The sequence below is a fragment of the Nelumbo nucifera genome, chromosome 2, assembly GCF_055504915.1.
Source record: "Nelumbo nucifera cultivar China Antique chromosome 2, China Antique-T2T, whole genome shotgun sequence".
Taxonomy (NCBI): Eukaryota; Viridiplantae; Streptophyta; class Magnoliopsida; order Proteales; family Nelumbonaceae; genus Nelumbo; species Nelumbo nucifera.
Window position 1 is genome coordinate 13,414,275 of NC_142650.1, and position 17,403 is coordinate 13,431,677.

The 17,403-nt window shown below is 35.8% G+C and overlaps 1 pseudogene; it reads left to right on the forward strand.

The window, feature by feature from the left end:
• Positions 1-237: 237 nt before the first annotated feature.
• Positions 238-6,325, forward strand: LOC104597347 (endoglucanase 16-like; annotated as a pseudogene).
• Positions 6,326-17,403: the final 11,078 nt, after the last annotated feature.

The window sequence follows — 17,403 nt, forward strand, 5'->3', positions numbered from 1 at the left end:
AGAAATGGTGTCTGCCGCTGTAGCTTATAACGATAAATGGCAGCGACTAACTCGGTTTTGAAAGATCCCGCAGAAGACGGGTAGGAGGACTGAAGAGCACTAAGGGCTATGGGAGAGGACACCTTAATGGCAGAGTCGAGGTTATATTTAACGAGCGCGGCGTGAACGTTGCGCATTGCTGCGACTAGGAACTCGGTTCTATTGTGTGGATCCACGAAGACTTCGTTCCCGACGGCAATGGCGTGGATTTGGGTGGATGGGCAGTAAGCGGGGATGTTTTTTCTGGACCCAAGTGTCGGTATAAAACTGTCGCTTGGCAGCTGAGGAGAGTTGCCCGTTGGGTAGGGTAACAACGACGCTGATTCCTGAACCGGCAAGGGCTCTGAGAACGGTAGCGTCGGTGTCGTAGAGCTTGACTCGGTTGAGACCCTGAGACTTGAGACGTTTTGGTAGCCTTTTTTACCTGCAAAAGAAACAATGGAGACGATTAATAAGAAGAACGGAACTATGAAACGTTCAATGCGCTAGTTTCTATGAGAAACAGAGCATGAATGAAGAAGAAGAAGAAGAAGAATAAGAAAAGCTAAAACTTTCTTGTGGCTGGTTTTATTCTATTAAACGCTCTGCCTCAGGGAGGGGAGAAGGGGGGGAATAGGTGGGAATGAGTGAGGGTCTCCTCTCAAGGGTGAGTGAAGACTGAAGAGTTCAGTGAGGAGGGCGTCAGGGTGTAGTGGAGACCGGAAAAAACATCGAGTCAGGTGGCAGCCATGGTGACGGAAAGAGAAAAAAGGGGGGGAAGAAGGAGAGAGAGAGAAGGAGAAAAAGAAGAAGAGAGAAGGAGAAGAGAGAGAGAGAAGGAGAAGAAGAAGAAGAGGAGAAGGAGAAGAGAGAAAGAGAGCGAGCGTGCGAGCGAGCGAGAGAGAGAAGGAGAAGAAGAAGAAGGGAGAAGTAGAAGAGAGAGAGAGCTACCGATGTAATAAATTTCGATGTATTTATTACATCGATTCTCGATGTAAATTTAAATTAAAATGTAATTTTACACCGATGAATCGATTTCGGTGTAAAATTACATGTTTATCAAACGCTAATAAAATCGAATCGGGGTGTAAAATTTATCCAGATTCGATTTTTCACCCCAAACAAATGTAATCTTAAGTGGTCATTCAAAACAAAACATAATTCTAATAAAATTTCAAATCCAAATAACAAAATATAGTTCCAAAATCCAAACAACAAAAGGTCTTACAAATTTATTTTTATTTTTCGTTTCTACTTTCCTTCATAGTTTTGATTCATTTACTTATGTTCTATCTTCTTGATTTTGTTTGAAGATTTTACCAAAGTTCGATCCATTTTTTCCAAAATACAATATTGATAAGGGTAAATTACAAAGACCCCCTGTACTATAGGGTCTATGATAGAAATTCTCCTATACTTTGTTTTGGGATAAAGACCTCTATACTATGACTATGAGACAAAGACCCCTTTAGTTAGCTCTTGTTGAATTACACTGTTGCAATATTTTTTAATCCCCATATTACCCTTATAATAAGGATAATTAAGAGAAAAATACTATTTATCTTCCCCAACCTCACTATACATAAACAGCACAGGTGGTACCTCAAATTCCTTCACATTTCTCTCTCTCTATCTCTCTTTCTCCCCTGATTTCTCTTCTTCCCCTTCCCCTTTCTTTTTCCCGCTTTCCTCTGTTTTCCGTTCCTCTCGACCATAACTGCCACAACTCGTTGCAGGTTGAAGGCACAGAGGTCAGGGAAGCTCCCTTCAAATTGTAGGCTTCGTTGGAGAGGAGACTCTGGGCTTGAAGGTGGAAAACTTGCTTATGTAGTTCTCTCTCTCTCTGACATTCAGTCACCTAAAAGAAAAGTAATTAATCAGATATTTCAAGGAATTTCTGAATTCAAATTCTCTGTTTGCTTTCAGGTGGATCTTGTTGGGGGTTATTATGATTCAGGAGACAATGTCAAGTATGGTCTCCCCATGGCTTTTGACCATTACAACCCTGGCCTGGGGTGCCATCTTTTATCGTGCAGAATTACAAGTAGCAGGGTAATTGCACAATGTACAGGACGCCGTTCGCTGGGGAATATATTATTTTCTCAAGGCTAGTTCCAAACGCAACACGCCGTTCGTTTAGATTTATGATGAATTGGAACGTTTTGTTTCTTGATGAAAAGGTGGGAGACCCAGTTAAAGATCACTAGTGTTGGGTGCGACCGGAAAACATGGATTCCCCGAGAATACTTCTAAAGATCGACAGCAACACCCCTGGTGCAGAAATTGCAGCTGAGACAGTTGCAGTATTGGCTGCTTCCTCCACTGTTTTCAGGAAAACAAATCGTTCGTATTCTCGTAAGCTCCTCAACAAGGCAAAAGTGGTAATTAAACAACTACATTTCATCATGGGGGGATGTTGTTTCTTTTAATTTATATGGTTTAACAACCACTTAATTTATTAATTGGACTTGTTTTATTCTTTATCTTGTTGGTCATTGATGTGCAGCTCTTTCTGTTTTCAAAAGGAACCTTTGATGGAGAGTGCCCATTCTATTGCTCTTATTCTGGCTATAATGTAATTTCTCCCTTTTTCTCTCTGTGTCTGTTTCTGTGTCTCTCTTTCAACATCAACATAATTGGGTTAAAATGCAGGATGAGCTGCTGTGGGCAACTTCGTGGTTATACATGGCTACCATGAAGCCAGTGTTTTTAGAATACATTCAAGAGGAAACCATCAGTGCAAGTGTTGTTGAATTCAGCTGGGATCAAAAATATGCTGGAGCCCAAATCCTTCTATCTGCAGTACATTAAAAGATCTCTATCCTTCTAATTATTTTAATTCTCCTATTATTTCGGTGTATATATATATATATATTTTTTTTTTTTCATTTTTTTTGTTTTTAATTCCATGTCTATTTTGAAACAACCAATGAGATGCACTTTACCAATAACCTAAATAATCTATTTTCCTAAAATTTATTCTAAACTACCTCCCCCACTTTCCCCTAAATTATCTCTTCCTATTTATCTTCTAAATTATCTCTAATTTAGTAGAGAGTTTCTCTCCTAGATTATCTCTAATTCCAATTTATCCTCTCCCTTACTTTTTATCTATATCTATCTAAAGAAAGTTTAGATTAAAAAATTTAAGAATTATTTAAATATTCTAACAAAATTATATAATAACTTTAAAATATTTATTAAAAACACAAAAAAATAATTTTATATTTTTACAAAATATATCACAAAATTATGTACTAACAATTTAAATTATATTTTTTTGGATTATCAATTTAAATGCTTTTCAAATATTTAATAATATGTAATAGCTTTAAATAAATAAAATTCAAATAACAAAAAAATTTAAATATTTTATAGATTATTTAAATATGTAAATAACTAAATATTTATCATAACAATATTTTAAATAGTTAAAATAACGAAATTATCTAATAAATAATTTTATATTCTTACAAAATATATCACGAAATTATGTACTAACAATTTAAATTATGCTTTTCTGGATCAATTTTAGTGTTTTTCAAACATTTAATAAAATGTAATAGCTTTAAATAAATAAAATTCAAATAAAAAAAAATTTTAAAAATTTTATATATTATTTAAATATTTAAATAACTAGATATTTATCATAACTAGTTTCTAAATAGTTAAAATAATGAAATTATGTAATAAATTTAAAAAATTTCTTTAAAGCAAAAAATAATTATAACATAATATTGAAATCAATAATAATTTAATATATTACAAAATTAATAATGAAACTATGTAATAATAGTATAAATTATGATTTTATGGATAATTAAATTCCATAAATAACTAATATTTTAAAATTTAAATAGTTTACATATTATTTAAGTATTTAAATAGCTGGGTATTTGAAATAACAAAATATTTAACATAAATAGATTTTAAATAGTTAAAAAAATGAATTATGTAATAAATTTAAAATTTTATGAAAAGTAAAAAAATAATTATAGCATAATATTTAAATTAATAATAATTTAATATTTTTACATAATATTGTAAATAACTAATTTCACTTATATCAAGTAATAATTCGAGAAAATAACTTTCAAAAAAATTAATATTTATTAATAATAATTTTAAACTCTTAATCTGTATTTATTATATAATTATATATACTAAAATTAATATTTGTTATATTTCAGTAATTATTTACTGTTTTTGTGATAAATGTATTTTCAATGATTATGTATAAATTTATTTTGTTTTGTTATTTAATAGAAAACTTTCAATAATTATTGAAGATTAAACTACTATTAGTGAAATTTTTAAATTTATTTTATTGTACTTATTGTGTTTTTGTTATAACTTATTGATTAATATTTATTAGAGATTAAACTATTATTTGACATTATACTTTTTATTAGCTAAGTTAATATATTTTTAGTATTTATTGTATTTTTGTAATTATTGTAAATTTTCATTATCAATATATTTTCAATAATCGTGTGTTTTTGTTATAAAATTTTAATAATTATTAGAGATTAAACTATTGTTATTTATCAGAGATGAGACTATTAATTTAGCTAAAATTATGATTGTTCATGAGTTGGTTCGGTTTGGTCGTAGGCTATTTGGCCAACCAAATTGACCTGGTCAGGTTGGGGAGTTGGTCAACTGAAACCGACTGACTTTTTGTGAAAATCGACCCACTCAAGTTGTATCGGTTTGGGTCGTTTTTTTGTTTGGTCAGTTGGTTCAAAAGATTTAAACTTAAAAATTAAATTAAATTTTAAAAATTATAGTGCAATTATTAAAAAATAAATTTTAAAATTAGATTTATGATATAAAATATTTTAGACTAAGAAATATGAGAAATTTCTCACTTTTCCATATTAAAATTTATATCCATGGTTAGGTCGTTCGATTTTGGTTAATTTACAAATGGCCAAAGTGAAATTGATCCAACTTGGTCAAATTGGGAAATTTTGAACCAAAGCTGACCTAAAATACTAGAAAACCGACCAACTTAGGTCGAGTTGATCGGGTTGGTCGGTTTTATGAATAATTATTAATTATTTAATAAGTTGAAAAATATAAAACAATTGTGTACTCTTATGTGATTCTATTAGGGTCATTTACTAGAACACATCTTATAGTTTTACATATTTACTTAAACCTACCTTATAGTTCTCATTTTATTAAAACATCTCATATATTTTACAAGTTATTTACTTGATAAATCTTTCATTTATGAGTGTTTGTTTTGCCATTAGGCCCATGATTTTTTATTTCAAAAATACCCTTAACACTTTTTTTTGTACAGAAAACAAAATTAACCAAATATAGCCAATAGAGTGGTTGCCCGTGACTTACAAAGGGCAAAAATGGTATTTTTTTATTTTATTTTGATTAAATTTATTTAAATGAACATTAGGGTCAACATTGTAATTTTCCACTGTCATCTAATGAAAGATTGATTAAATCCATTGCAAATTATAAGTAGTGTTTTAGTAAAATTTTAACTATAAGGTAGATTTTAGTAAATCCATGAAATTATAAGAGGTATTTTAGTAAATAACCCTTTCTATTATTTAGCTTTCGCGTAATAAATCCCGTGCATCGCACAAGTCCCCACTAGTATATATATATATAATAGAAGCTCAGCTCAGTTTTCTCTTTTGGAGTTGTATTTTGGAGGGGAGAAAAGTCTAGAATTCAAAAAGTAGGCTGACAGCTTTGTATGTTATGTGCTTCCTGAGAGCCCCTATAAGCAGGTCTACTTCACTCCAGGTTTGTCCCTTGCTACCTAGAGTATCTTATTCAACACACACCACCATAAGTAATCCACTTGAAGCAGCAACTGATACTAGTACTTTTGAATTTTTAGGTGGGTTGATTCAGCTCAGAGATGGAGCCAACACACAGTATGTTACAGGCACTGTTTTCTTGTTTAGTGTCTACAGAATGTGCTTCCTAAATACAACCAGAAGGTGGCATGCGGGAACAAGGAGTTTGACTGGAAAGATCTCATGACATTCGCCAAAAAACAGGTAATGAGATTAATCTCTCTTTGGTCTCTCCTCTCTCGAAGTCTCACGCGCTAACATGCCCAACCTGGATCAGATTAACCGAATTCTTCTTCTGGAAATTAATTGTAGATGGATTATTTGCTTCGAAAAACCCATTAGGTAGATCATACATGGTTGGGTTCGGCAATAACCCACCGAAGCAGATGCAACATCAGGGGATGTTGAGAAGTGTGTACCAATCCATGTCGCTGTTCCCTGTCCTCTTCTTTGTAGCAGCCAGCAGCGAGTAACTGATCGATGACCTCCTTGGTGGCATTCGCGTGCTTGGTCGTGCCTTCTACGTCCTGGGCCTTGAGCCCTTCTTTTGCAGCGTGTAGGGTTTTATGGCCGAGAGGAAAGGAAAATAGAGTAAAGCGGGAAGAAGAAAGGGGAGGAGAGAAAGGGGAAGGGGAAGAAGAGAAATCGGGTGAGAGAGAGAGAGGGAGAGAGGGAGAAATGTAAAGGAATCTGAGACAGAGGGGATTACCGTCATTGCTATTCATGTATCGTAAGATCGGGGAAGATGAACAATGTTTTTTTTTCCAATTGTCCGAATAGTTATTATAAGGGTAATATGGGGATTAAAAAAGTATTACAACGAAAGGCTAACGGAAGGGAGCCATTGTCTCGTAGTCATAGTAAAGGGGGTCTTTATAATTTATGCTATTAATAATGTAATTCTGTAGGCAATGGTTAACAAAGAGACTAGTTAGGAAAGCTAATGCTTTAATGAGTAATTAGTATGATGTGGAATCTTGAACCCAGTTGCATTGACGTTCAATTTGGGGTAAACCCAAGCTGTTTTTCTTGAAATGGTGAATTTCTGCATTACATGGTAAAGGTTACAAAGCCAATTATAGAAGAAACCAAACCATAATGTCCCAACGCTGAATACGGTGAAGGACAAAAAATGGAATTCATTCGTGGAGATGGAATCTCGATAGGTGCTCTGTTTTAGACTTTTAGTTTTGTCTAACATTAGTTAGTTAGATACCGACTCCTTTATCATCGATGCCTATGTTTGGTGGAAAACTTATCCACTCTGTTTTAGTTTTGTCCATTATATGAAACTCTTTCCTTCGTTGATAAGAATAGAGGATTCCCTTGAGCTGTAATGCTAGCACCGTTCAAAGAGGGGATTCGAGACCAACTCTCAGGGAAGGCACGAAATAAAGAGAAAGATATAGTAATTGATTGATATTCATTTAGTGGATGATTCAGAACATATAAAGGACCGTCTCAGATCGTTACATCAGAAAGCCATGACAGAACGGTAATTGTAAATACAAAATATATGATTGCAAATGATTGTAACAACCCCAAGTTGGCTGATCCTTGAGCTGTATCATCCAGGTGAATCTCGCATTGTTGCCATGTGTCCTTTCCTATGACCAGTTCATAAAAGTCCACTCTTTTATCATCCAAATGGAGTCGTTTTAGCCTCACGGGAGTTCAAGGAAGGCTTAAGAGGGCCCACCGATACCCAGAAACCAGCATCATATTGGCATTAACCATTTGACTTTCAAGCGGTATTCAGTGAATCGGTGGTGTAGAAATTTTCTAAAACAAATGCAACCATCCAAGCGGTGTTCAGTGGGGAGAGGAAGAAGGATTGAAGACAAAGTTACAACGATTTCACAAGTCACAGCGATTCATAGAAGAAGAAGAAGATGATGATGATGATAGATGACTAACCTGTATAATTCGACTTAGGTCCCTCCTCGAAGATTGAATATCGAGGAAGCCACTAGAGAGTACAGACTAAGAGTTCGGTGGGAACTGAGAAAACCCCCTGAATTCGGTCTGAGAATGAAGGTTTGCTCGATGGAAGCCTAAACTTTTGCGGCTTTTACTTTTCTAATTTTTTTTTTTCAAATTTACCCATCATTAAAACATTTTCCCCACCCCAAACCATCCAGGAGTAAGTCCTAACTAAAGGCCTACGCCTCAACCCAACCGAGGCTTAATCTCCTTATCCTGTGATTGAGTCTACTGAGGTCAAGCGAAATCTGGCTGCCTTGATTTGAGACTTCCACCTCTTGCCTCACTTCAAACGCCTTTTAAAACCATGGTTTTACCCGCATTTCACTCTCCAATACCCCTCCACCTAATGCCTCAAAATAATAATAAAAAAAACATTTATTGATTTCTTCACTTGAAAAAAAGCCTTTTATAATCAACCCAAACCTCCCGCCCTCTCTCTCCCCTTTCATCTCCTCCCACCCTAGCTCCTCTATTCCCTATATCATCTCCTTATTTTTGCCAAGAAGACCCATGGAAAACATAAAACGATCCAAGGAGTTCTTTTCCCTCTCACTCTCTATTTGATTTATTGTAATGGATTCCTACTTGTATGGCTTCTCTTTCACAGGGTATTTAATATAAAGTTAATTATAATTTTTTTTGCATTACCATAAAAGTAAAAGATTATATATATATATATATATATATATCTCAACCCTCTCGAGAAAATCAACTCTATCCTAGATCCACCACATGATTAACTTCAAGATTTGTGTTTTTAAAGCCTACAAAGCCCCAATTGATTTTGTGCTTTGGGATTTAAAAGTGTTTTGACATCAAATTCTTATGTTTTTAAAAGTATCTATCACCAAATGATCAAAACACTTTGTTGGCTCATTTCCCATAACCCAAAAGCTCAAAAGCAAAAGTTTATCCAAATGGAGCTTAAATTTTGATATTTTTTCTTCTTCAAATGTAAACATGAGAGATCCCACAACAAGAAAGAAGTTAATAAAAAATTATGCCATAGTCTTGATTTGAAAAAACATAAAAGTTGACAAGTCTCTAAACTGCATATTGGTAATTACTAATGGAGGCGACTATTTGTCCATAAAATACGATATTTTTTATGTTGATTAATCTATAATATATAAGATAAATACTTAGGGTTTTGTATAAATCATAAAAGTTAAATTTGAATACCATATATCTTATATATGGTAAATACTTGCACACAATGCTTAGCTGTTGCTTTTACACCAGTACTATATCAAGTGGATACTTTGCCTTGGGTTTCATGCATGTAAATTGTTAAAGCTAAATCCAAATATCATATATCATATAAATGGTTAATACGTGCATATGAGCATATCATGTTCTTACACTTGTGAAGAAAGGAGAAAGATGAAAGTGGGGTCCAAGATAGGCTTTTGTCTTTTCTATGGAAATGGCTTTTTTATAGTTGATATTATAACCATAGCGGTTGTTTGTGGGCCACTTTTGACATGTTGAACACTAGTTTTGCTTGAAGCCTTTGTTTGTTTGCAGTGTAAATTTGAATTGAATACAAATTTTGCACCCAACTCAATTTTACATCCATTTGTTTGTAACTATGATTTGCATTCCTATTTAATACAAATTTGCTTTGTCTTATTTGCACTCATGAGTAATACAAATTTTGCATCTCAAAAAACTGTTGCAAATTTTGTACTACTTTTTTACTACTTCAATTAATTATTTCTAATATAAAGTGTGGACCACATCATCTTGCTTCCTACCTCATTTCCAAACACATAACCTTCCTCCTACCTCCATTCTCTTTCATCTAGGTGGGAACTGCACTTTTCTTCATATTTTACTTCTCACAAACAAGTAAGACATAATCAAATCTAAAGAAAAAATATCCAGTGTTTACACTCTTCCTATTTTCACTCTCATGTATTTACACCAATGTAAAATTTGCACTACAAACAAATTAATTGAGATTAAGGAAAATTTCCTTCCGATTAAAAGTTCAAACGCACTGGATCTAGAATTGGGGCTCATTGATAGTGTTTGTTTGGATTCTCATAAAATTAGAGTGCAACCTAGGCATGTTGGGTAAGATTGAGAGGCAATCCAATCCAACCCTAAGACTTGGGTCTTGGGATTAGGTTTGCTTTTTGGTTTCCTTATCTTCCCACTAGCTAGCTAGCACAGAGAGATCTATTGCTCTAATTAGAGAAGAACAATAACTTATTTATCACATGGTATGGAAAAGAGCTTTGACCAATCAAAGAATCCTGTTGAATTTTGATAGAATACCACCCAATTGATCACCTCTTTTATGGTACTGGTTGATTGACTTTAGATTGTTTCAGTGGGGGAGCTAGGAATTTTCTCTTGGTGGGACCAAGTTAAATAAGAAAAATGAGATAAAGAGTAAAAGAGGTAGGGTGTGTAGGGAAATGGGGTGGGAAGGTTTGGGTCTATTAGATTTGTTTGATATCATGTCTTTCAGATATCATAGTCAAACCCATTATATATATATATATATATATGGGTAGGGCCATAGTCATCTTCTTGTTATTGGTTTTGATCTCAACAACTTCCTTTACTCTACTTTTCCAATGCGAAAATCTATTTTAATGAATAATTCCACTTTTTTCAATCGAATTATATTTGGGTTTTCTATTTCTTTGTTTGAATGTGGATTTTTGGGTTGTGGCTTTAAGTTGAAAAACCATTGAATCTTGTAGGCTGTAGCAAAAGGAATTCTATGCTATTCAAGGAAGTTGCAATTACGACTGGAAACAGAAGGAAATATAATTGCAAGGGGAATGATAGTTGAAGGCATGTCTCAACAAGTCTTTGAACCTTAAAATATCTTCTTATTGAACTTAGAATTGAATTAATCATGTCTCAACAAGAAACTCTCTTTCATTATTTAGAGAGGTTAGCCTCTGTGTTTCGAGATTTCATTATGATTGTCCCATAACAAGAAAACAAGAAAGAAAATAGCATTGCTTGAAAGAATGAGAAAAAATGAGAACCAAAACTCCACACTACCACTATTGTGCATAATGTGGAAAACATTATCACAAGCTTCACTTGTTTCAAAGGTCCTTAAGGTAGGAGAATTGGAGTTGCACCTTTGTAGTTTGAAGCTTCCTTCGAACACAAAGAAATAGAAAATACGCTAAGGTTGTGTTTGGCTTGAAGGAAAAGGTAGGGAAGAATGAATTCTCGGCAAGAAATGAATATCCAAATATATATATCTCACTCATTCTTGTTCATTCTTTTTCAGAATCGACAAGAATTAAAAGATTGAGGCCATTGGCAGCGAATCAAACATGGCCTTAACAAATATATGCAATTTTATTTCCTTTCTTTTGGGTAATTAAGGCTGCGTTTGGAAACAATGTAAATATGTAGATAGTAAAACGGTTCATATAAATTATAAAATTGGATTAGTTTTGCACAGACAAATTTACCTTCTTACCAAAAAGACTTTTAGCTATAATAGATGCAAACATGAATTTCAATAAAGTATATGCTTTTTTTTATCAAAAGCCCACTTGAATGCAAATTTACTTCTTTTTTATTGATGTACTTTTACATTTTATTATCAATATAAATATACATTGATTTGTCATTTGTCAATGCATAAAAGTAATGTTGCCAAACATAGACAAAAGTGAGCCAGAATACAAATTTACCCTGAACCAAGATTTACACTTCATTTGCATCATTTTCAAACGCAGCCTAAGCTACAGTTTTACATTCATAACTTGAGTTTACTCAGAAATGCTATCTCCCAGTAACTCGTGGGTGATGAAGCTAATAATGACTCGATGAGAAGTAGTACTGAAAACCAGAAAGGTCACATACAAATTAACTCATCATTTTGGATCTTGGGGAGACAAGTCTGATGGCCCTGATATTTACATTCAAATTTTATTTTGGACTAATTAATGTGATTTATATTAATTAACAATTAATTATTGTATGATAATTAGCTCCACACAGAATAAGGATTAGCTACATGTGTGCTATCTTTCGTACGTCCATCGATCGTTTTTGTTATTTGACATACAAACAGAAAAATGGTCATTATTTGTTAACTATATGAGATGTTGGGATTATTATTTACAGGTACGCAAACACACCAACCAAATTATATTAAAGATGGGAAGAATTGAAACAACCAAATGCTGTGGAGGACTACGTACATGTGTGGCGAAGAAAACGCTCATAGCTTCGAACCAGCAGAAGCGTAAAAAACTAAAAGTAGTTTGTCTCTGGCTCTTAGTCATCATGAGAATATTTCAATTTGTAGGAAGGGGATGCTTTTCAGAATACTGATGATGCATGATCATATTTCTATTATGTTCTCGGTCGAAGATATCTTTAAAGCCTTACAATTATATAATAGACAAGAGAACGGATCGATGCCAACTTCCTTGCATGCATATATAGAATATTCAACCCTGAAATTCAGATGTGGAGGCTAGGGCTTAGGCAAAACCTATGATGTATATATACAATCGAAATAGCTACAATATAATTCAAACACAAAAAAATTAACAGATGCATCACAGTGATTTCTATGACTTTGTTAAAGCCCTTAATTTTTTTTTTTGGGTGTGTATAAATCCTTGTCAAAGCCCTTAATGGTAAGTAGGTTTAATTTTGTCACATGTGTATATATATGTAATTGGTTGAAATTTCGATTTAACCTGCAACAAATATTATTTGATCAAAAGGCAGTACCGTAGTTAGACTCATAGCAATACCTAGCTATTTCCTGCTTTTTAAACTTCCCAATTCACACGTACGTTATGAATAATTAATGGAGGCCCTTAACATGTTGAATTGGTTATTTGGCGTAATTAAGCTGGTTGTTGAGGAGATGATCCTTATGCTTTCACTACTAGCTAGTGGTAGTGGTGCAACATACAATTACATTAATTTGGATGGGAATTAAGTTGATGATCTCCTGCGCCTTGCACAAAATTTTAAAGAGAGATTTTATTTGGTACTACGTCGTAGCTAGTATTTGTGCCAAATCACTTCGGCACCCTGCAATGGTGTTCCTGATGATGAGATCTACTTCATCATATCACAATATTTCAGCAGGTTGATATAGATACCACACTGAATTCGCCATTACCTACTATTAATAAATTTAAGGGCCCAAATTGGGTTGTCTAATTCCTTAGCTTAATTATTCACGTTTCCCTGGATTCTTGCATTCCCAAGTGGCGATATGTCCAACTTCAGTTATGTAGCTACACTGCTACAGCTCATGATCTGACGTTATGTGGTTACAAATGGCAATCTACCGATGTCTACAAGTTAAATTCTAGGGCTGGCAAAATCCTGGGCTCATGCTTAAGTCATGAGAGCTCCTTTTTATGCCTTTACCACCTGCTGCATCAAACCAAATATTTCTTCCAAACTGTTGATCAATATGGCTCTCATATATAATAACTATATATACAGAAAATCCTGAAGCTTCTAGTCTAGTAGAAAACAGGAAGATTAATATTAATTGTATTTTTAGATGAATGTTGCTAATTGAAGGACTGATCTCGTGCAAACAGTAGTAGTCATTTGTGAGATCAGAGAGCTCCCATTCCCAACGATCTCATTCTCTTTACCTTGGGAATTGGCCGGAATTTCTACTAGGTGGGCCTGCTTAAAGCATATTAATTCTCCTTAATTTCCTGTATGTTTTTGCCTAACCTCCGCCTCACCTTGTTTTGCCCATAATCCCACGGTCAAGAGCCTTCTGATTTGGATCATGAAAATGCATCTATGGTGATTTTCTTTATCTAATTTTGCAGTAGATGAGTATCGTAATCCCAACTCATCACTGCTATTCTTCACTAAAAGACTAAAAACAGAGTGTATTATTACTTTATTAGTGAACACAATTAATTCCATTTAATCCATCCTTGATTATCTTGCTAACTTGCACGTGCTCTCACTCAGATGCATGCACAGGCATCCACAACACTCAGCCGAAAGTATAGTGTATACCTTCTTCAACAAGCTCTCCAAACTTTATTATATTTCTGCCCTCCAAAGTCCAAACTCCACCACCCTAGCTACTCCCGACCTCTTCTCCTTTCTTCAGACGACGCAATGAAGATGCTTCAAACCGACGGTTTCATGCAGACCCAGTTTGATGTTAATTCGGATTCTGTGACAGTTTCCGATCTAAACTTGGACGATTATATCCTTGATAATGACCCCACTGTAATAGAATCGGGACCGGCGAAACCAAAACCAGTGGAACCCAGACCAGCAGCTGTGGAAGAATCAAAACCTGAACCAACGCTCCTTGCAGTTGGCATCTCAATTCATACACTGCCACAGTCAAAGTTGGGGACATGTTTTCCCCATCAAGTAGAGACGACGATGGGAGGGAAAAGGGCTCCCCATGAGTTTTACCCAGACGATTGGTACGTGGAGTATAGATGCCGTCTAACAGGAAAGTATACCGGCAGGGTTGACACGGTAAATTTTCTTAAAGCTCAGTGAACTGTTTATAATTTGATGTTTGAAGATCTGGAATATATATAATTAATTAATTCTTTGAAGCGATTTTCTCTTTGTAGATGTTCAGAATTTAATCCTATTATTTTCTTGTTCAATCTTCTTCTATGTGACAAAATGCATTAGTTTTATTATTTCTGTTAAAGAAAGAGTTCCGAAGATATGCATCAGATCGAGCTGCGTCAATGAACAGTCGAAGCAACTAAGACAATAAGTTGGAAGTTCCTAGAACAAAGATATATACAACCTTACGTTGGGCTTCGTTTCTGATTCTTGGAAGAGATCTAGCTCTATGATTAGCCAAAGCAGCTTAGTTTGATTTTATCTGCAGGTCTTTGGAAGAGATTAATTTACTTTCTGTGTCAATGCCAATCAACATAGGCCTTGTTTAGGTGCCACGTGAAATGGTTTCATTTCATTTCAATTTTGGCCTGTCACCAGATTAACCACAAATTGATTGATCATCTCAAGCTCTCAAGAAAAGCAGTCAGCATGTATATTGGATCAGGGTGGAAATGGATTTTGGAGGTGGAATTGATGAAGATGCCAGTTGCTCAAGTAGTTTCCAGATTCCATTATTTGGGCTCAAATCCATAGCCGGGTGGAAAGAAAAGCCTGCAAGATGGAATCTGTGATTCGGTGGATAATAGAGTGACTAGCCCTCAACTCATTAATTATCTACTGGTGATGGAAGAAGAAGCCGAAATCTGCAACTTTCCCTATTCTGTATTACTTTTTTTTTCACTATTTCCGAGCCAAACAGATGAAACATGCAGAGTAGAGGGTATAAATCCTTTTCCGTCCTGCTTCTCTCTCCGCCCAATCCAAACACTTCATTCGATCCACTTCCACTTCATTTAGAGTAGGGAATCCAAACATGTAGAGAGGGAAAAACCCAATCCCATTTCCACTTCATTCCACTAACCAAATAAAGTCTAAAGGATTTTATTTTCATGGAAACTGATGTAACCGTTTCTGGTCGCGTACCAATTTTTTCAGATGTACCAATTTTTTGGCTAAGTACCTCGTCACTTAACCTGCTCCTAGGTGGCTTGTGACTCAGAGGATGGTGGAGCTCCCTAGTGGCAAACTGCCTGGTGATGAGCTACTTGGTGGCGAACTCCCTGGTGGCGAGCTACCTGGTGACGAGCTCCCTGGTGGAGAGCTACTTGGTGACAAGCTCCCTGGTGGTGAGCTACTTGGTGACGAGCTCCCTGGTGGAGAACTACCTGGTGACGAGCTCCCTGATGGTGAACTACCTTGGTGGACTCGTCATTTGACCTGCTCCTAGGCGGCCTGTAACTCAGGGGATGGTGGAGCTCCCTGGTGTAGTGCAACCCGACTGCCCTTTGCATGAGGTGATTTCCTCTCCTTTGTAGGCGGCGGGAGCTGAGGGACCTGCGAGAACTGAATTAAAGGACCCGAGGGTATTTTCCCGGCGAGGACTCTTCGATGCCTAAGTTAGCATTCTGATTGTAGGGAGCTTGGAGGGAAATGAGAGAGCTAGAGAGCAAGGATTACCTCCATTTTTTTATTCTCTCCCTCCATTTTCTCATTCTCTCCCCCTTGTCTTTGGGGGTCAGAGTCCTTATATAGTGGTGTCCTATCAAATCAAGCGTAACAGCCTCTGTCAAGTCACGCGTAACCGCCTTTGTCTCTCTGCCGCAGCCGTTACTCTCAGAGCTGAGGTGGCGGGTGCAGGCGGCTGCTACGGAGTACGGCTCTGCCAGTCAAGGGACAGCTCTCAGGATTGGCAGACACGGCGCCGCCTAGCGAGAGACGTGGGCGCAGGTCTCCAAATCTATCAGGTACAGTTGTCAGGCAGGAGATCTTCCTACGATATGCCGAGCTGCCCCTAAGTGCTGAGCTGCCCCTAAGTGGCGAGCTCTTCGTAAGACACCAGGCTGCTTGCGGAGTGGCCAGCTGCCTGTGGCGAGCTGCCTATGCTGAGCTACCTGTAAGGTGCCGAGCTGCCTATGCCGAGCTACCCGAGCTGTACCGAGCTGCCTATGCCGAGCTACCCGAGCTGTACCGAGCTGCCTATGCCGAGCTGCCCGAGTTGTATCGAGTTGCCTATGCCGAGCTGCCCGAGCTGTACCGAACTGCCTATGCCGAGCTGCCCGAGCTGCCCAGTCGTCAAGAGGCTGCACTTGGTTTGCATGAGGTGCCAGGTATCACAATTTCACTGGAGGGCCAAATCCACCCTCATCAGAAACCTAACTTACCTGATCACTAGAATACAATAGGCTCCTTATAAATAATATGTTATAATAAATCCCAACAAAAAATGGAGGAACCAATTGGTTCCATGGTTTATAATTATTATTCTTAGTCTCTATTAACTAGTAACTAGTAAATCTTTAAGAAGATTTCTGTCTATTATTAGATATATTATTAGAATGTAATTTTTGTAGTTGAGATAGGATAGGTAATTTCCTTCAAAATAAAAAAGATAGGATAGGTAATATAATAGCAAAGCTTTTTACTTTTTTTACTAATTCATTCATTGCATCTGCAGAATAGGACAATTCTGGTGTTCATATTAGCTAGTTTTGCCCTAACAATTCAAACTAATCAACTTCTGGTAATTAATATAAAACTTGCATGCACAGTGTGGGCCAAACTATTCATCAACCACTCAAACAGGGAAAGTGAGATATTTAAAGTGAAAAGAATGCAAGAAGGGCATCACATTTATCTGAACTCATGATTATTATTTTCCTTTGATCACTTATATCATCGATTTTTCAGATTAAATCTTGAATGCTGGTTTATTCTGTAAATATTTCTCAATGCTTAGAAGTATATATATCTTGTTGCATTGTTTTTCTGTGTATTCATTTTACAATAATAGTTTTTAGACTCCAGCACCTTCTGGGGCATCATTAATTGATGGATATACAACTTGGGTCCACCTTGATCTCCTAGAATTCATAGCTAGGTTATATTTAAAACAGCTCATATGTTTTGTAGTATTACTACCATCAGAAGTTGTACTACATGTTTCGGTCATGGAGAACCGTCAAACTGTTCCTTAGTACTG